The sequence below is a fragment of the Pelodiscus sinensis genome, chromosome 6 (genome assembly GCF_052426305.1).
Source record: "Pelodiscus sinensis isolate ZL-2025 chromosome 6, ASM5242630v1, whole genome shotgun sequence".
In the NCBI taxonomy this organism is placed as follows: Eukaryota; Metazoa; Chordata; order Testudines; family Trionychidae; genus Pelodiscus; species Pelodiscus sinensis.
This window is the reverse complement of record NC_143057.1, coordinates 25,834,260-25,856,510: the sequence shown is the minus strand read 5'-3', so window position 1 is coordinate 25,856,510 and position 22,251 is coordinate 25,834,260. Positions and strand designations below refer to the sequence as shown.

Below are 22,251 nucleotides of genomic sequence, written 5' to 3'. Positions count from 1 at the left end.
CACTGAACATGGAAAGTGTTGGAAAATATGTTTGCATTTGTATGTGTATAAGCAAATTGGTGTTTAAGATGAATATCTGGATAAATAAGTACTACAGAAATCAATTTGTTTTTCAGGTGAGAAAGTATTTGTAGACTATTCTCACATTTCTTATTTGGTCTCAAGCAGAAAAAGTAAATAAATATAATATTATCTTCCTCTCCCCCTTTTCTTCCTCCCTGTCTCTCTCACACAAACACACACATACATACATCAAGGCACTGAAGATCTGTTTTAAATACAGGATGAAAGATGTATTCACTTGCTATCTCAGAATCAGACATCTTAGCCTGGAAAACCATATAACATAGAATAAAAATAAAACATTAGAAAACACGTTTCTTTTTGCAAGGCCTCAGGGGAGCTTTTTTCATTTTTCAAAGGTTTGAAAATGAACTTTCAAAAAAATTGTTACTTGTGCTCAGCTCTGCCCCCCCGCCCCCCAGTCCAGAAGCTCCATTTCCTTTCTTTCTTTTGCATCTCTGTCTTATAAAGGACTACATGCTACATAGGCAATCATCCTGGGGGGGACACAGCTCTCATGATTATGATTAACTACTTGCAGTAGTTTAGAGATTTCCTCAGATGTACTGTCACCATCTCTTCCAACTGCAAGTGTGAGCTTTTTGTTTTCAGTGTCTAATACAACATCCACTGAGTATAGATTCATCTCTACTAGAATAAAACCCGTCTCCCTTGAAAGGAGACCATGCCAGTGATGTGCAACCTTTAATATACATTTAAAATAAAACTGGATCCCCAATTGAGATAAAGCAGATCCCTGGCTTTAAATGAAATGTAAAAGCTGTGCTTACTTGCCAGCCAGTGCAGCTGAAAGTATGTGAAAGTGAAGTACACACACACACACACACACACACAGACAGATCAGCAGCCTCCTGTCAACTGACTTCTGTGGTGGCAGAATACCTATTGCCCTGAATGGGTGCATAGCATGGTTCATGATTGAACACAATATCTTTAATATACAAAGAGGGCAGAATACTGTGGTGGTAATAACATGCAAATTTATATATTTTAGATAGAGACTATGTTGATTAGTTGCAGAGGGGAATACCTGTCCCTAAATCTTTAGCAAATTCTAGTTATAGAAATTTTCATTGAAGTTCAAAAGTAGTAGGGGACATTCCATGCAATAGAGGAACACTCAGGGGTCTGTCAGCAATGTGTAATGAGTTAAGTGAATAATTCAGATTGAAGTTGATGGGGGTTAATTAACCTCAGCAATCACAAAAGGCACATTTGTTGGCAGTCTCAGAATCCAGGTTAAAGACCGAAAGGATACACTCTAAAGGCATGTCTACCCTAGAAAATTATTTCAAAATAACTAAATTTGAAATAATAACCCCTGAAATAACTATTTTGAAATAAGCTTATTCCCTAAGGAAAGCAGGAGTACAGATTTTGAAATAACCAGCCTGTTGTTTGGAAATAACGGGCGTTGTAGAGTGGATGCTCCGCTTATTATTTCTAAGTAAGGGGGGTTATTTCGTATAACTTCCTAGTGTAGACCAGGGCTTAGAGGTGACCACGGCTGAGGCACTTAAGCCAGCGTGGGCTACTCTGCTCCAAAATTATTCATGCAGTAATTTTTCTATAGCCACATAGAGCTCTTCTCTTCCAGAGCATTTAATTTTGGCACCTCTCACAAGCACAAAATTCACAAGTCAGTTTTTCAAGAGGCTGCTGCAAAGTTAAAACTCCTGCCTAAGAAGAAGTAAAGCTGCAAGCAAGTAGTTTTACCTACTCCAGTTTGTGTTGAGTTCACTTGTATGGTGCAAGTCAGGGTGGCCCATCATCTCCCTGTGTAATCACTATGACCAAGTCATCATTACAAATATTTAAATATCTTACCTAATTCCTAAATGGAAGAGTTTTACTCCTTGGTGACTATCTAGTAATCTTACAATCTACCTGAATAAGGGGGAGTGAAACTCAGAGGATCACAGGTTGGTCTTTTCTTCCCCTTGTTCCAAAGGTAGCAAGCTACATAAGCCAGTAAACACTAGGGAAGTGAAAGGTTAACCTGCTAACTGGTAAGCATCACCCTAAATGGATAATGTATTCTGGTTAACCATAGGGGCTGGAGCATCTCCCCGCCAGCCTAAGGCAGGAGGCTGCTTTAGCCCACGGGTCTGCTGCAGATCAGGAATGCTCTGGCCAGCTAGCCAGAGCAACCCCTGTTCTGTCTGGCCCAGCACCCCCACCACAGGAATGGGGCCAGCAGCCCCTGCTGTTCTGGCTCTCAGGGAGGTATCACTGCAGGTTCTGATGTATAAAGCTTATTTAAGCTCTATGCTGTAAAGCCCACAGCATGAGTAACTGGGTAATTACTGAGTTCTTCAGTAGTTACATGGTTATCTTAACCAACGTTTTACATCCTTAGTAAGCACAGTTAACTTCCTTTCAGCTACACTGACTGGTATGTAGAGAGGAAGATGGAGTACACTGTCAGAGGCAGAACAACAGCCAGTGAGCCGCAGTATTCAGTGGTAGCAGACACAGGGAAAGGAAGGTTCCTTATTGCCCTGAGTGAATGCATCGCATGGTTCATGACTTGGCTTGGCTCGGCTCAACATACTTTATATGTAGGAAAGGGTGAAAGCATGTTGGTAATAAAATGCAAATTTAAATATTTTAAACAGAGACTACCATACTGCAGAAGAGGCCCTCAGAGAGCTATAGATAGTGGAAAAAATCAGGGGTGAAGGTACAGTTAGCATGGAGGGGCAGCTTGTGTTATTTTATTGTGTCATCATTTAAGGGAACTTGGACAGCAGTACTTTTGGAAATGAAGGGCTGAAGCCTGGCTTGTTTACAAAGTTCCAGTTTGAAGGCCACTTTTCTGAAGGCCACCTGTGATCTGAACTTGTAATAAATGATAATTAACCTAATGATTATGTAACAGACAGGCAGAACCAAACCTAGGACCTATGGAACTTAGGGCATAAGCCTCTACAGCTTGAGTGATAAAGCCAACTAGTTTAGCTAAGGCCCTAGAACACACATTCCTTTCTCTCTGTAAGTGGTCTAAGTGCCACTACATGGGAGAGTAAAACACACCCAGAAGGTGTGCGGGTTAGAACTGCAACACAAGTCTGTTCACCGTGGACTGAAAGGGGCTTGTGGGAGCGCCTTCTTAAAATTAACAACATTATTTCTGAAGCTCAAAACCACTTCTGCAGTGAGCTCTGGAAGTGGAGGTTTTTGGCCATTGAAAAGAACTAAATTGCATTTCATAAAGTATAATTTTTATAAAATTACTTTATGAGAGATGCTACATGCATCTTCTCTAGAGGATTATTTATTATTATTATTATTATTTTTAAATATTTTTACCCTGCCTCTCTATTTAAAATAGTCGAGGCAACTTTCAAAATTTTAAAAGCACAATAAATATCACATAGATATATAAAAGTAAAATACAGAATCCCAAAGGGGGAAGGGGAGACATAAAACCACATCATACCACTTTGGATTGCCACTCATACCAACTCAACTTTACAAACATTTAACATTACACAATGGGTACATAGCGCATTTCAATTCTAAACATGTGTATTCTGCACCGGTGCTTTGGCCCCCATCCTGCAAGACCTAGGTTTGACTTATGAAAGCAGTCCCATTGACATCTATCTGAGTACAAGTAACTGCAGGATGTGGGCCTCAATACTTGACAAGAAAACTGTTATTGCCTCCCTCTTTGGTTGTGATTACATAAAAAAATGTTTAATGGGGAAAAAAATATTGATCTGTTTCTCCTCAGCTAGTACATGTGTCACTTGACATCCTTCAAGTAAAGGGGTTTTAAAATCACAAGCTTATAGGGTATGATTTTTGGGTTTTTTTGTTAGAGCGCTTTACTAAAGCATTTTTAGTCTTGGAGAGGATTTCACCAAAATTCTCTTCACTTAACCCATAATGAACATGATCATTATGTGCCCATAAAGAAGAATGGGGAGAAACAAAGGACTCATAAAAATATAGGCCTGAAGAAAGGACCTCAAGAAGTAATCTAGTCCAGTTCCCTAAAACAAGGAAGGATTTAAGTTCCCTCCCTTTAAACAATGATACTTTTTTATAACCAAGAGTGCACAGAACCTCACATGGCAAAAATGTTTTATTTTTCCTTTTTTTGTGAAAAATAGTTCCTCAGACAAAGCCTCAAAGAAAAACAAACAAACAAACCAAACCCCCCAAACTCACCTTTTCATTCTTTTCATTAAAGAGGGGCTTGCTTAGTTTCAAATACATTTGTGGTTGAGATCTATCCATGTACTCTCTGTTAAGGAAAAGCTTTCACTCAGGCCGATTTTTCCCAGCTTCCAGATAGTTAAGAATTTAGAAAGCCCTTTAGAAAATCTGAGGTAATTTAGGGATCTGCTAAATTACTGCACAGCTGGGAACAGAAGGAGACCCCTCCCTCCAGGGTTATTTAATAAAACTGTATCATAGAAAACACACAATACTTGCCAGGAGAATAATATCACAGCCAAGCACCATTTTCTTCACCACATTTTGGTTCTGGTACAGAGGAAACATCACTCTTTTCCCCACCTTTACTTACTGCCTGGAACAGATATCATATAGACACTAGTGAACCATATACTGCTACTGCTGAATTTACAGGGCCCACACACATGTAAACAGTTTTTCTGTATTTTTTAAAGGGACATTGCCATCTTTTTTTAAAAAATCAGATAAGTACTCAGGGGGAGGGAGGAGATTCTCATTCACACAGAGAGCAATTAAGGGCAGAAAGTCAGTGGGCATTGGGTGACTTTCTGACTTTGAAAATGCCTCCCTAGAATGTTCAGCTCACTGCTTCAAAATATCCTCAAGGGGATTTGGCTAAAAGTCATACAGTCAATGATGTGACAAACAATTCACTGTGTGATGCATACAAGATACTTTATTACGTCACACATCTCTAAATAAAAGGCTTGCATTGTATTCTCAAAGTCACCTACTGTCAAAATGCTGTGATAGTTGGGAAGCAAATATTGCATGAAAATGTTTGAATCTAAACTAAAACTGCTCTTTTTATTTTATTTTTTTACATTTTACTAATATTGAATTTTGTGAAACTCCATATATTTTCTACATGTAAGAACTGTGTGCCACACCCTCAGCCACTTTGTTGATGTCAATATTCCCCGTGATTGAAGCCAATGGAGTTATGCTGATTCACACCTGATGAGGATATGACTGCATGTTAAGATGTTGACTCTTGTTTACAGTTTAAAGCAAATCCAACTATTCATGTATCTAAAAACATTTGGTAAATGACTTGCCCGTGTAATATTTACAATAGCAATACTTACTAGGCTTTATCTTTGAAGCCATTTTACAAATGTCCATTACATAGATCAGTAAGTTGCCCTAATTCTACTGATTAAGCATGCAAGTAAGTCTATATAGGATTGGGACCTGTGATCGAGATTGTTAAAATAGGCTCAACTCCTATTGAAAGTCAGTGGGGACTTGTGCCTATGTTCCCTTTGTGACTGAAAATCTTCCCCACAATACTATTCCCATTTTACAGATGGTGAAACTGAAGCAGAGATTCAGCAATTTGCCTCAGACCGTACAGCAAATCAATTTCAGTAGGGCTGTGTCTACATTGGCGTGATCTTGCACCAAAGCGGCCACTTTTGCGCAAAAACATGTTGCCTGTCTACACTGGCGAGGAGTTCTTGCGCAAGAACACTGACGTTCTAATGTGTGACATCAGCGCTTCTTGCACAAGAACTATGATGCTCCGGCTCAGGAATAAGTCCTCTTGTGCAACTGTTCTTGTGCAAGAGGCCAGTATAGACAGGCAACATGAATTTCTTGTGCAAGAGAACCTGATGGCTAAAATGGCCATTGGAGCTTTCTTGCACAAGAGAACCCGATGGCTAGAATGGCCATTGGAGCTTTCTTGCGCAAGAGAGAGTCTACACTGGCACGGATGCTCTTGCGCAAAAGCACATCTCTTGCGCAAAGGCACATGCATTGTAGACTCTCTCTTGCGCAAATACTTTAACGCAAGAACTCTTGCATTAAAGAGTATTTGCACAAGATAATGCCAATGTAGACATAGCCTCGGAGTATTAAAATTCAGGAGGCCTTGGCAAACAAACCTCTGCACAACTCTCCTTGACTGTTACTTGTTACTAACTGCATGAATCAAAATCCATTGAAGTTTAATAGAGATATTTGTAGACACTTAATTGGTCTTTGGTTCATGTTCTCCTAACATTAGAGCAGAACTCATCTGCCCATTTCAACCAGGAAACAACTTTCTGCACAGATAATTACCTCCACCTGGGATCAACTCAGGATTCTTCTTTCATCTTTGTTTTTCCATGATAATAATCATTTGTTTCCTTTTTCTGGAAAGCAATGCAATAAAATCCTCATTGCAAATCCCAAAGGGACATGTCCTGTTTAATGACGGAGCCCCCCCTGCATCACTCTGTAGCTAGCCAACACAACAAAATGTTTTGCTTTCATTGAAACTGATAAGGATGTAATTTGTTAGGTCACCAGTTCTGACAGCATTAAATGTACAAGTTTAGGAGTGCTGCCTCATTTAAAGCCCTTAGCACGGCTGATTCAAATGACTTGTGTGATGTCAGCAGTACAGCATCATGACTTGCAGGATCACTTAAAGCCTAGATCCGCAAAATGTATTTTGGCAACTAATCTCTATTGATTTTAGTAGGAACCAGGCACCTAAATATTGATGAGGTTCTATACCTTAGTTCCTCTAAAAAGGGAGCTCTCAAAAACCGAGATTGACATATGCAGCAGTCAACACTTTCTCAGTCACTGGCCCCATGACTGAAGAAAACTGTTTCCAGAAGACACTGGTATCACTATGAACTGCAGCACATCACAACCAAATGTTGTACCTAGCCTTCCTTCACTAACATCCCCCCAAATCACATTCATGTAAGTGCACAAACCTTCCCTACAGCATGAAAGAAAGAGATGCAGAGTACTCATAAATACTTTCATAAAGGGGAATTTCTACATAGTGTAAAACCATTACTGTGTTTTCCGAAGCACCCACATCCTAGATACAAGTACAGAGGCCATGACCAAAGAAGAGAAATGTGGTTGAATGTGGTGTCCTAAGCCTTGGCAGTCTCAAATTGCTGAAAGAGCCCATTGAGGTAACTGGCAGCTTGTGACATATAGGAAAGGGTGAATGGACAAAAAACTTCTTAGCATCCTCACTCCTCAGCTGCTCCTAACCTCTGCAAAACTACAACTGAGAAACTTACCTGGTCCTAAGCGCCTGATTAAGGTTACAACAGGATTGGTCACAACAGTGAGCACTACTCTCATTAGTACAAGGGTGGGCAAGAAGTGGCCCATGGGCTGGATGCAATTTACCAGGGTTAGGCACTGGCAGGCCACCTAGGCCCATTATTCATCTGTACATCTGCAGGTGTGACTGCTCACAGCTCCCGTGTCGGCCAATCACCATTTCCAGCCAATGGGATCTGTGGGAAGCAGCAACCCAGCCTGCACTGCTTCCTGCAGCTCCCAGCAACCAAAACAGCAGACCATGGCCAACAGGAATGGTGAGCGGCTGTACCTGTGGCCTATCAAAAGCTAACCCTTGCATCTGGCCTGCAGACTGCTTATTGTCCACCCAAGTATTAGTATGTTTTTTACAGAATTAGACTCTCCTAGGATAAGCTGCTCACCAAATTGTTTCTCTGACTGCTGAATTGATTTGACACCAATGTGGTCTCTTCCATATCAATCAATATACAATGTTGCATGGTTCCTGTGATATTCTATGGCTTTGATACGATCATAGTAGAAACAGCAGACAGGAATATCTGCTTAATGTGCTGTGGCAAGCACACAACCAATTCAACTAAAGGTCATAAAAATAGGTGAGATGAACTTTGTCTCCCCCGAGGTCATACATGATTGTTCTCTGCACAATTGTGAAATATTATAAATACTGGCTGTAGAACAGCATATCCCAGAGGACATTTGGCACCAGAAGTCTTCTCCAGCTATGAAATGTTTTCACAGTGCAGTAGAAATCATGCAATGAGGCACCATAGGCCCACATGTTAACTGAGAAGAGATTTTTATTGTTTTCTTTTCTGCAAAATGAATTGAAAGGTACACTTTTTTTTTCAAGGCAATTATTCAGGTAACTACAGCAGCCCTTCGGCTAAAAATGAAAGTGACTCAGAAATCTATTTAGAAATTTTACTATCTAAGATAATTATGAAATAATGTAATTATTACTCTTAAATGTTACTCTTTTATAAAAGGAATAATTTCTGAGTGGATGCAATGACAAGTTTTTAATCAGATTATTGCCATAGAAAGGTAAAAGCTAATTATATAATTGCTGTATATATTTGAGTTTTAGAATGACTTGTTATTGTCTTTAATTGGCATCTTCAGAAAGATTCAGTGAGCCAGCTGCTTTGCCTGGAGTAGGCAAAATCATGCAGACTATTTGGGAAGCTGATGCTTTCACACACTGCACATAAAGTTACTGCTTCTTTGAATTCTGACCGATATGAAAGGGTGCATATGTATAATAGTAATTAAGACTTTATCTGACTTGAGGAAACCATTTCCATGATTTCTGCAAGCCCTATGCCCTAGTTACTTAATAATAACTCTCTAATCTGACCCATCACTCCATCTACTGCGAGTACCCAGAAGACTTGTACTAACTGCCCCAAGCATGATGCTCACAGGTACCAGAGGCAAGGCATTAATAGTAACAGATTCTCTGTAATTTATTTCCCCTCAAACTTGCTCCCATTTAGAAACTCCAGACACATTTCTTTACCCTGACTTTGCAAAGGCTGCAAATTACACACATAGCACTAGTGCTGGAGGGACATGGCTTGAAGCCAGTGGATTTCATCAACACTCTCGCAAAGTTCAATGAGGAAAAGGAAATTCAGAACGAAGCAGGCTTAATTCAGCTAAATGAAAGAAAAAGCCCAATGGGATCAAAACACATGGCTAGCTTCGCAAACTGCATAAACTACATTTTGCTAAATGTAAGCTAATAAAAGAAGAAATAATTGATTTTTCTAAAAAGGAAGGATGGGGCAACAATGTAAGCTACTGAATTCCCACTGGTTTTTGACAGAAAAGGAATAGCATTTTGGGTTAAATCTCCTTATTATGAGCAGAAATTGTAACATTACTGATTATCAAAGTTTGCTTGAGTTCCTACTATAAGGCACTACATTCAGTTGCTCAAAACTTTGCCAGACTTTAAGTATTTAGGCTAAAATGTCTATTCTGGGTAACTGTCTCAGGAAGAATAGTTTTGGAAAAATTCAGTGAAAATGGTCCAGCCATTTACAAGAATGAGGTTAGGGATAAGTACATAGAATCATAGAGCTGGAAGAGACCTCAGGAGGTCATCAAGTCCAGCCCCTTCCCAAGGCAGGACCAATCCTAACAATTTTGGCTCTGTTAACTGGTGACTTTTTCTTTGAGGAGCTTTCACATCCTGTTCCTTTTTGGTGCAAGTATTTGAAATTTGTCAGACAGATGGCCTTTGTGTTGGGCTCTGGTGTATGACATCCCCACGAAAATTCTCCCAAATTTAGCCAAGTTATGAGCTTATGAAAAAAATGCAGTTCACAAACGACATTTACTAGAGCTTCATGGCTAAATTCCCCAAATATTCTATTTGATCCAGTCTTGGGCTCAGCAGAACTTTCGATACAATCTCAGTTCTAGCTGCTGCAAGGCAAGTTGGGTCTGGGTCAAGGAAACTGAATTGAGAGCAGAACCCCATCTCCCTGTAGGCTCAATGCCCACTCTGCTGGTCTCTGGCAGGAGATAGCTGTCCAACTGAAGTTCAGAGAGGACAAGTTCCAGACTAGTAGATACGAAGAGGTTATTTGGGCAACAGTCCTGTGTGGTAGTAGCGATGGTGGAGAAAACTGGAACTGGGATCTGGAAGAAGAAAGGGAGACAGATCTAGTAAGAACCATGGTGCATGGAGTTTGCTGAGCAAAGAGATAGGAACAAGGAGCACAGAGGAAACACCAGAAGTAGGAGCTGGTGGGGATGATGAGAGTAGGTTTGGAAGTAACTGGAGGCTAGGCATGTATACATAGAGAATGGAGGCCGCGCGCCACGGGGTTCGAACAAGCCAGGATTTAAAAATGGCGGCGCCCGGCTTATGCAAATGAAGCCCGGGAAATTCAAATCCCGGGCTTCATTTGCAAGTGCGGTATGCCTACATTACCCTCCTAGTTCGAACTAGGAAGGTAGTGTAGACATACCCTCACAGAGATGGGGGAGAGAAAAAAATACTAGCAAATGAATCAGAGTTGAACAGAAACAGTCAACTTAGCACGGCAAAGGTTAAAAATAAAACCCAGCAACAGGCTAATGTTTTGATATCCTCTGGAAGTTGTTGCTCAGGGAAACTATGCTGCTTGCTCCTCCCATTCCCCTACAAGGTCCAGTATAGAACCCATTGGTAAAGTATCCCAGCTCCCTCCAGTACGAGTCCAAAAGCAGGAGGACAGCTTACTACTGTGATAGGTAATTTCATTTGTTCAGGTGAAAGAGCTCTGCGAAATGGATCTAAAGATTCCAACTCTGATCATGATTCATGTGGATGTCAATATGATACCGCACAGATGGAATTCTTGTGGGTTTTTTCAATTTCCCCTTTTAAAAAAACCCTACAAATTACATGCAAAGAAGTATATAAACAGAACACCAAGGGTTACTGGCTGGGCATTAAGAAAAAATAGTATGTGAGCATATAATTACAAACTGTATCATAATGCATATTTACAGGCGGCCAAATCTAACTAACAAATTCTGGTGCTTCCTAACTTCTGAATGCTGGGCTCTGCAACCTTAATAGTGCGTAATGCAGTTTGTTTGTATGTAATAGATCGTGCATTGATGGATACCTGGATATATGCAGGGTACCCAAATGGACACCAAAACCTTCAATGAGTACTTGTGTGCCAAGACGAGACATCTATGCAGCTAGTGCTTGAAGAAAAAAGATACTTCATGGCATTACATATTAACGAGAGACATTAACTAGTAGGTGCTAGTGTAGTGCTGACAGGCAGAACCAAATCTGCGACCTGTAGAACTTAGTGCATGAGCCTCTACCTGTTAAGCTAAAAAGCCAGCTGCCCTCTCAGCTAAGGCTGTAGAGGAAACTCGGTCTCTCTCTCTCTGTAATTGGTCTAAGTGCCACTACATGGGACAGTGAACCACACCCACTAGATGTGTGGGTTACACTAGGAGGTTACAGTACCTCTTCTATAAGTACTTGAAAATACTGTGTATATGGATGAGTGACATTTAGGGACATATTGTGCTCTGTTGGTCCCCAGCTACACAAAGGAGGAAGGATGAGGATGCAAGGAATCCTCCATGTACTTCTGAGCAGTGGTCACAACTGCAATGACTATGTTTCCTAAATCTATTTCCTCTCTGTTCCCTAGGGTACTAGGAATGGCCACCAATAGGATCATGATACCTGCTTCTATACATTGCTGGTTGGCCAGTAGTGGTGAGCATGCTGCTCCCCTTGTTCCACTGAACATTTATATTAGTAATCCCTTTGATTCCTGTACTTTTCTTTGGCATTACTTGCAATTTTGTTCCGCACACTTATCCTTTGCATGCCAGTTGCCATAACAACTCTGCATTTTGATCTTTTCCATCACTGTTTTCATCATATGAGTTTAGAAGTAGATTTTAATCTTTCAGGATTGCTGCTGTGGTAGAATTGTGGTACTCGTATGCAGACACACATCCTTGAAGGCAAAGGAATTATATTTGTTTTCAAAGGGACCTGGACATGCATGATATCAATCCAGTTCTGAGACCTAGATTACTACAGTGGGGTAGATTATTGAAGCCTTTTAACAAGGGATGGCACTTTGAATCTTGAAATCAGGATTTAATGTCTTTCTGAAAGATATGGTAAACTTTTACTAGAGGTTCATGGGAATGATGCAGGAATTTCTTGGTCAAATTAAATAGCCTGTGTTATGCTGTAGGTTCTACAAGAGATCATAATAGTCTCTTCTGACCTTCGATCTCAAGGCCAGAAGGAACCATTATGATCATCTAGTCTGACTTCCTGCACATTGAAAGCCACAGAATCTCAACCACCCAGTCTTGCAATAGACCTCTAACCTCTGGCTGAGTTATGGAAGTTCTCAAATAATGATTTAAAGATTTCAAGTTTCAGAGAATCCACCATTTACGCTAGTTTAAACCTGCAAGGGACCTCTGCCCCAAGCAGTCTGCCAGTCTGAGCTAGGGAAAATTCCTTCCTATTTGCAAATATGATCAGTTTGACCCTGAACATGTGTGCAAGACACACCAGCCAGGTACCTCTTAAGTGCCAATAATATCCTCAGCTCCGTAAAAGACGCAGGGCCTAATACAGCTCAGTTACATCAAGCTTACATTGATATAACTCGAAAGACATCAAGAAAAGTCAGGTCCAATTCTCTCTGTCCTCAGAATATTAAAATCTACATATGATTTTGTTCTTTCTCACTCTATTTGTTCTTTGAGCAATCACTAACTATTACTCTGGAGACCCACTCCTTTCAGAAATGATTTTCTTGAGTAAGTTCTAAGAGATGGCCCTTTAAAGAAAATATCTGAGGAGAAATTATGGCAGCTAAGGGATGAGTACAACTGTTAACATGAAGAAAAATAATCAGAATAGCAGCAACAAAGAATTAGGGGCAATTATTGGCATATTTTTTCAAGAGCCAAATAGTTGATTCTTGATAGTGCAAGTGACTGCATTCTTGAACTGCATTATAGGATGCAGATGAATTTGGTTCTCTCTCTTGGCATTTTAACGGGTTCAGAGAGAAACAGATTCTCTTCAATTTAAACAAATCAATGTTTTGTTTTTAATTAGGTTTTATGTGCTAGTAGAGTATTGCAGTTAAAGACCTACTTTCATTTAGCTAGCATTATTACTTATTGTGCTATAGTAAACCTCTCATGAAAAGAATTCTTTTGTTGAAAACCTTTCAGCCAACACAATCACAAATTTCAGCAAAACACTTTGTACTAATTCTGCACACATTTGTGTCAAATTAGCATTTGTTTTGCATTGCACTAAATTCTGAAATAAATTCTTCTAATGTTTTAAGAAGTGTAATGTAAGGGGAAACAAAATGCATCTTATATTACTGAGGCCACCATTTTCAAAAAGAAGAGCTTAAGATTAAATTTCTAAATCCATATTTAGGTGGCTAAATAAGTGGCCTGGTTTTTAGAATTTTGTGGATTCCATATTCTCCATTGGAAGCCTATTGTAGTGCTTAACTACCTTTATAGTTAATACTTTTTTTCCTAATATCTAGACTGAATCTCCTATGCTGAAGTTTAAGTGTATTATTTACAGTTAGTGGACATGGAGAAAATTGTTCCCAGTCCTAACATATCTAAAGACTGTTATCAGGTGCTCCAACCTACAGTCTTCTTTCCCCAAACCAGTGGTGAAAGTAATTTAAAATTTCTTACTGGTACTGACTGCCGTACTGCAACCTGCCAACTCTTTAAATACCTCCCTGTTGGCTTTTGCCACAGCTCAGCCATCTCTTGCCAGAGCTATGTACCAGGGCACACCTGCTTACTCTGGCTATGTCTATGCTGTGTTCTTTTTCAGGAAAAAGATATGCAAATTGAGAACCACAATTCGCATACCTTTTCCACTTTTTTTTCCTGAAGAGGCTTTTCCATCATTTGGCCCATCTACATGGGACCAAATGTGTGGAAAAACCTCCTATTTCAGAAGTTCCCTTATTCCTCATAAAATGAGAAATACAGGGCTTCTGAAAGAATGTGCCCACTTTTTCGGAAACTGTTCTGAAAAAGCGAACGTGTTCCCTGGACACGGCAGAGTTTTTCTGGGATACCTCTGGTGTCCTGGAAAAACTCTGTAGTGAAGACATAGCCTCTGTCTCCAACTAAACATGCCTCATTCTAGGTTTTTTTAACCTCTCATATGCCACTTTTTTTCTAAACCTTTCATCATTTTTTGCTGCTCTCCTCTATACTCTTTCCAGCTTATCCACTTCTTTCCCAAAATCTGGCATGGAGAACTAGACACAATATCCCAACTCAGGCCTTACTAGGGCCAAGAAGAGTAGGGTAATTATCTTCACGTGGCACTCCTGTAACTAAATAGTGGAATTTTACTAGCCTTTTTTCACAACTGCATCCTATCATTGCCTCTCATTAAATTTTGATCCACTGTAATTCCCAGATTCTTTTTACAGTACTACCATCTAACAAATTATTGTGCAGTTCTTCATTTGATTTTTCCTTTCAAGGTGCAATGCTTAGCATTTGTCTTTATTGAATTTCATCTTTCTGATTTCAGACTAATTCTCCTCTTTGTCAAGGTTATTTTGATTAATCCTCACCTCTAAAGTGCCTTGCAACTTCTCCCATCATGCTGTAATCTATACATTTTATAAGCATACTCTCTACTCCACTATCCTGTCATGAATGAAAATATTCACTAGTACTAGATGCAGGATCGATTTCTGAAGTCCCACTGAATACAGCATTCCAATTGGATAGTGAAATATTGATAACTATTCTGAGTATGATCTTCCAACCAGTTGTGCACCCTCCTTATTATGATGTCATCTAGGCTAGTTACCCTGTTAAAGAAGGAAATAGGTTGATTTGGTATTATTTGATCTTGACAAATCCATGCTGGTTATTCTTTACAACCCTATTATATAAAAGGTATAATTAGTATAAGAGCTTATTTTTAAAATTAGTTTTCTCGCATCTTTCCACTAATTTTGGCTTGTGTTCCTCCCCTCTTGTTGTTAATATTAATTGTGTTGAGTAGCTGGTCATCATTAACCTTTTTAGTGAGAATGAAGGAAGACAGGCATTGAACAGATCAGCCGTCTGGATGTCATCAGTTATTAGCTCACCTTCTCCACTAAGTAGATGATCTACAGTTTCCTTCATCTCTCTCTCATTCGTAATACATTCAGAGAACCTCTTATTAGTTTTTGCAGCCCTTAATGTGTGTAATTCGTTATGTTCCTTAGCTTTTCTGATTTTGGCCATAAATGTTTATGCTATTCTTTTGCATGACTTTTTAGCAACTCTTCTGTGTTTCTACTTTCTCTAGGATTTCTTTCTGTCTTTAAGGTTGTTAAAGAGCTGCTGGTGGATCCACATTGTCATCTTACTCTTTTTACTAACTTTCCTTCAGATGAGACTAGTTTGTGGTTGTGTCTTTAATACTGTTTTCTCAGGAAATTGACAGCTGTGCTGAACTTCTTTTTCCTGAGATTTTTTCCCAACGGTTTCCTCATTAAAACAACAACAACAACAAAACCCTTGCTTTTTTGAACTCCATTGTCTCATGCTTTCTCTAGAATGAAGGAAACTATTATTTCACATTCAGACACATTATCTTTCGTTATCAGATTTGCAATCAATTGCTTTCTGTTGATCAGAATCAAGTCTAAAATGCTTCTGATTATCTTCTCCATAGGCCCCTACCAAGACATAACCCCTGCTTTTACCCCTTTTATCACTGCCCAGAAATACTGAAGCCATCTACCTTTCACTGCCTTCTGGACCTCAGAACAAGTTTATGTATTCTTGATACATAATGCAACACCTCCTCTATTTATATCCAGCCTGTCTTCTCAAGCAAGCTGTATTCCCCTACGCCTATAATTCAGTCATGAGACTTCTTTTAGCAAGTCTCTGTGATGCCAATTAAATACTAATTTCTTATAAACTTAGACTACTAGTATGTATGTGTAGACAGCCTACAGAAAGCATTAAAAGTGTAGACAGTGGGTTTTTTTAATTATATACTATGCTGTTGGAAATATATTCTAGTCATAAGATTCCACAAATGAATGAATTCTTATTGTAGAGTTTTACTACTTTTAAGTACAGCTACCCTGCACAAACAGAGTAATATTCCCTGAGGAAATAAGTGCTTTATATGCTTTCTCTTGTTCCTTTTTTATAGGCTTACATTTTCGTCTTCCCCTACCTCATATAGCAGCATGGCTTCTCAAAACTTCCTTGGAAAATTTAGCTCCAGCCGCATCTCTTCATTTCCTGCCATAGAAACACTTGCCTTATTTTTCTCAGCAGTCATGATAGTGATTTTGTTTCGACTCCATCTGCCAATGGCAGGCTTTTTAATCAAACAGCATCTTTTATTGTATCTGGGTCTGATACTGCCATACCAGTACCAGCTCCATTCCCTGTCCTTAATACCAGTAGCACCAGTAGTAACAGAATTGGCTCCAGGTACTAGTAAATCCACACAAAATTAGGATGAGGAAACTGCTGTTTTGGCTTCAGAAAGATAATTTTCTCCCCCAAAACACAAATTCCCCATCCAAATATCAGCAGTATACTTTCTGAAGGAATTGAACTCTGTTTTGTCATGGTGCTACATATTTGTGTGTTTTTCCATGGTGCTGATCGGGACTACAGATACATTGTTGGATTTATGTAAGTCTTTTTAATTTACTTCAGATTTTTAAAATCCTACGTACCACATGGGGCCACAACAGTGGTACTGCTAACTCACCCAGCAATATCGTCAATCTTTCCAACTACACACTCAGCCCGGCAGAAGAGTCTGTTCTATCTCGGGGACTCTCTTTTTGCCCCGCCACCCCCACTAACATAATACAGTTCTGTGCTGATCTGGAAGCCTACTTTCGCTGTCTTAGTCTCAAGGAATACTTCCAACACAACACTGAACAGTGCACTGACACACAGATACCTTCCCACCAACAGCACAAGAAGAAGAACTCCACATGGAGTCCTCCTGAGGGCCGAAATGACAATCTGGACCTCTACATAGAATGCTTCCGCCAACGTGCACAGGCAGAAATTATGGAAAAACAGCATCGCTTGCCTGGTAACCTCAGTCATGCAGAACGCAATGCCATTCACAGCCTCCGGAACAACTCTGACATTATAATCAAAGAGGCTGACAAAGGAGGTGCTCTTGTCATCATGGAAAGGCCTGACTACCTAAAAGAGTCTGCCAGACAACTCTCCAATATCAAATTATACAGGCCTCTTTCCTCAGATCCCACTAAGGAATACACTAAGAAACTGCACCATCTGCTCAGGACACTCCCTACACAAACACAGGAAAAAATCAACACACCCTTAGAGCCCCGACCAGGGTTGTTCTATCTATTACCCAAGATCCACAAACCTGGAAATCCCGGACCCCCCATCGTCTCGGGCATTGGCACTCTCATTGAAGGACTGTCTGGCTATGTGGACTCTCTACTCAGACCCTACGCCACCAGCACTCCCAGCTACCTGTGTGACAGTACGGATTTCCTGAGAAAACTACAATGCATTGGTGATCTTCCAGAAAACACCATCCTGGCCACCATGGATGTAGAGGCTCTCTACACTAACATCCCACATGTAGATGGACTACAAGCTGTCAGGAACAGTATCCTTGATGATTCCACAGCACAACTGGTGGCTGAACTCTGTCAGTTTATCCTCACACACAACTATTTCAGATTTGGTGACAATATATACCTCCAGACCAGTGGCACTGCTATGGGCACCCGCATGGCCCCACAATACGCCAACATTTTTATGGCTCACCTGGAACAACGCTTCCTCAGCTCTCGTCCACTTACGCCCCTTCTCTACCTATGCTACATCGATGACATCTTCATCATCTGGACCCATGGGAAGGAGACTCTGGAAGAATTTCACCATGATTTCAATAGCTTAGGTTGGAGTAGGACTTGCTAATTCTGTAAACTATGATACCCACATGAGGAAGTGAGGAGACAGACTGACAGAGCCAGACGTGTACCCAGAAGCCTCCTGCTACGGGACAAGCCCAAGAAAGAAACCAACAGAACACCACTGGCCATCACCTACAGTCCCCAGCTAAAACCTTTCCAACGCATCATTAGTGATCTACAACCCATCCCGGACAATGATCCCTCACTTTCACAGGTCTTGGGAGGCAGGCCAGTCCTTGCCCACAGACAACCCGCCAACCTGAAGCATATTCTCATCAGCAACTGCACACCACATCATAATAACTCTAACTCAGGAACCAAACCATGCAACAAACCTTGGTGCCAACTCTGCCCACATATATACACTAGCAACACCATCACAGGACCTAACCAGATCGGCCATACTGTGACTGGGTCATTCACCTGCACATCTACTAACAAAATATATGCCATCATGTGCCAACAATGCCCCACTGCTATCTACATCGGCCAAACTGGACAGTCCCTACGTAAAAGAATCAATGGACATAAATCAGATATTAGGAATGGCAACATACAAAAACCTGTAGGGGAACACTTCAATCTCCCTGGATACACAATTGCAGATCTAAAGGTAGCCATCCTACGGCAAAAAAACTTCAGGACCAGACTTCAAAGAGAAACTGCTGAGCTACAGTTCATCTTCAAGTTTGACACAATGAACTCAGGATTAAACAAAGACTGTGAATGGCTAGCTAACTACAAAAGCAGCTTCTCCTCTCTTGGAATTCACACCTCCAGATCAGCTACTAGAAGTGGGCCTCATCCTCCCTGATTGGATCCAATCGTCATCTCCAGCCTGATTCTGGCCTGCATATTTATACCTGCCTCTAGAAATTTCTACTATATGCATCTGAGGAAGTGGGTCTTTGCCCTTGAAAGCTTATGCTCCAACACTTCAGTTAGTCTATAAGGGTATGTCTACACTACAAAGTTAGTTTGAACTAACAGACGTTAGTTCGAAATAACTTTCGTAGGTGCTACACTAGCGCTCCGTTAGTTCGAACTAGGTAATCCTCATTCCACGAGGATTAAGCCTAGTTCGAACTTACTAGTTCAAATTAAGGGCTGTGTAGCCCCTTACTTCGAACTAGTGGGAGGCTAGCCCTCCCCAGGTTTCCCTGGAAATTTCCACTATATGCATCTGAGGAAGTGGGTCTTTGCCCTCGAAAGCTTATGCTCCAACACTTCAGTTAGTCTATAAGGGTATGTCTACACTACAAAGTTAGTTCGAACTAACAGACGTTAGTTCGAACTAACTTTCATAGGTGCTACACTAGTGCTCCGTTAGTTAGAATTTAATTCGAACTAACGGAGCATTTAGTTCGAACTAGGTAATCCTCATTCCACGAGGATTAAGCCTAGATCGAACTTACTAGTTCGAATTAAGGGCTGTGTAGCCCCTTAATTCGACCTAGTGGGAGGCTAGCCCTCCCCAGCTTTCCCTGGTGGCCACTCTGGCCAACACCAGGGAAACTCATCTGCCCCCCTCCCAGCCCCAGACCCCTTAAAGGGGCATGGGCTGGCTACGGTGCCCGTGCCAGGTGCAAGCCTGCCAGCACCCAGCCAGCAGACCCTGCACCTGGCACGGATCGAGCCACCTACCCGATGCCCCCCAGCCCTCCTCCTCTTCCCGGGACCAGGCTGGCGGCTCCTGGGAGCTTGCCCGGGACTGCAAGAGGCGGGCACCCACCTGGGCTAGTGCGGACATCATGGACCTCATCCATGATCTCCGCACTAGGCACAGGAACGTGACCATCTAGGGCAGGAGAGCTGCCAGCCTGGCCACCCAGGAGCAGGAGTGCATGAAAATCAAGGTGGTCCACTGAGACCCCTGACCCTGAGCCCTGAGCTTACAATGGCCGTCCTGGGTCAGATCAAAAGTCCATCTAGCCCAGGAGCCTGTCTGCCGACAGCGGCCAACCCTAGGGACCCTGGAGGGGATGGACTGATGGCAGTGACCAAGCCATTTGTCTCGTGCCATCCCTCTCCAGCCTTCCACAAAGCTTGGCAGGGACACCACTCCTACCCCCTGGCTAATACCACTCCATGGACCCAACCTCCATGACTTGATCTCACTTCCCTTTAAACTCTGTTCTCGTTCTAGCCTTCACAGCCTCCTGCAGCAAGGAGATCCACAGGCTGACTCTTTGCTTTGTGAAGAACAACTTTCTGTTACTAGTTTGAAGCCTGTTACCCATTCCTTTCCTTTGGTGTCCTCTAGTCCTTCTTTATGGGAACTAATGAAGAACTTTTCTGTATGCACCCTCTCCACCCAACTCCTGCTTTTAGAGACCTCTATCCTGTCCCCCCTCCGTCTCCTCTTTTCTAAGCTGAAAAGTCCCAGTCTCTTTAGCCTCTCTTCATATGGGACCTGTTCCCAACCCCTGATCATTTTAGTTGCCCTCCCCTCTCCCACCCTCTCTCTTCCCCTCTCCCACCTCCTTTTCCCAGTCTCCCCCAGTTTTGTTCAATAAAGACAGATTCCATTTTTGAACACAATTGTCCTTTATTTTGTACATCAGGAAGGGGGGCTAGGGAAGTGTAAGTGGAAGGAGGTGAGGGAGGAATGGGGTACGTGCCCCTGATGGGGAGGACTGGGCTGGCTCTGCGTGCTTTTGGGGTGGAACCTCTCCTGCAGCCCCCCGATTGCCCCCTCTCCCCAGATGGCAGCCTGCGGCAAGTGCAACTGGGCTGATGGCCAAGTGCTGTGATGTGCCCAGTGTGGGTACTCCGGGCACTCCAAGCCAGGACAGCTTTGCAAGCGGGGCACCCCTGAGAACTGTCTGTCCGGGGTGGGGGTCGGGACCCTTTAAGCGCAGCCCTCGGCTAGCCTGAGACAGCATCTCCACGCTCTAAGTCCTCCTCTGATGCCCTGCTGGCACTGCTTCCGGCCATCCTTAAGCCTGGTTCAGGGTCCACTTAATGTGGACATGCTAGTTCGAATTAGCAAAACGCTAATTCGAACTAGTTTTTTAGTCTAGATCCGTTAGTTCGAATTAGCTTAGTTCGAATTAACTAATTCGAACTAAGTTCGTTCGAATTAACATTGTAGTGTAGACATACCCTAAGTTGCCACAGGACTCCTCGCTGCTTTTGCAGATTCAGACTAACCCTCTGATACTTCAGATTTCTTGTAACCAGCATGAAAGTGTCAGTGTACCAGCACTCCAGTTTTACACAGTCCCCCACAGAATGCTTTAAACTAAACTTGTGCTCACCTCAAATCATATTCTTTCACCCTCATTAGTTTTAACTAGTTATGCTCATGCTGAAATTTATAAAGAAAGGAACTTCCTGTCTACAGTAAGTCTTTAGGTGTACCTCATTCAGCCACCTCTGATATATGTTGGGAAAATAACACTGCAGGGCACAGACTATCCAATAAGTTCTTGGACTGCATTGGAGACAACTTTTTATTTCAGAAGGTTGAAAAAGCTACCGGGGGGAAGCTGTTCTAGATTTGATCCTAACAAATAGAGAGAAACTAGTTGATAATTTGAAAGTGGAAGGCAGCTTGGGTGAAAGTGATCATGAAATCATAGAGTTCACAATTCTAAGGAAGGGTAGAAGGGAGAACAGCAAAATAGAGACAATGGATTTCAGGAAGGTGGATTTTGGTAAGCTCGGAGAGCTGATAGGTAAGGTCCCATGGGAATTGAGACTGAGGGGGAAAACAACTAAGAGGACTTGGCAGTTTTTCAAAGGGACATTGTTAAGGGCCCAAAAGCAAGCTATTCCGATGTGACTGAAAGATAGAAAATACAGCAAAATACCACCTTGGCTTAAGCACAAGATCTTGCATGATCTAAAAATAAAAAAGGAGTCATATGAAAAATGGAAAGTAGGACAAATTACAAAGGACGAATATAGGCAAACAGCACAGGAATGCAGGGGCAAGATTAGAAAGGCAAAGGCACAGATGGAGCTCAAACTACCGGAATAAAGGAAAGAAGAAGACGTTCTATAAATACATCAGAAGCAAGAGGAATACCAAGGAGAGGGTAGGCCCACTGGTCAGTGAGGAGGGAGAAACAGTAACAGGAAACTTGGAAATGTCAGAGATGCTTAATGACTTCTTTGTTTTGGTCTTCACCAAGAAGTCTGAAGGAATGCCTAACGTAGGGAATGCTAGTGGGAAGGAGTAGGTTTAGAAGATAAAATAAAAAAAGAACAAGTTAAAAATCACCTAGAAAAGTTAGATGCCTTCAAGTCACCAGGGCTTGACGAAATGCATCCTAGAATACTCAAGGAGCTGATAGAGGAGGTATCTGAGCCCCTAGCTATCATCTTTGGAAAATCATGGGAGACAGGAGAGATTCCAGAAGACTGGAAAAAGGCAAATATA

General features: G+C 41.6%; 1 long non-coding RNA gene across 2 annotated transcripts in view; it reads right to left on the bottom strand.

Moving 5' to 3' along the window:
* Window positions 1-4,216: 4,216 nt before the first annotated feature.
* The window catches only part of LOC149524131 (uncharacterized), a 195,781-nt gene continuing 177,746 nt past the window's right edge, over window positions 4,217-22,251 (bottom strand). For both annotated transcript variants that reach the window (XR_016349854.1, XR_016349853.1), the window contains exon 4: window positions 4,217-10,011. This is a non-coding gene — a long non-coding RNA (uncharacterized LOC149524131). The remainder of the gene's footprint in view (window positions 10,012-22,251) is intronic.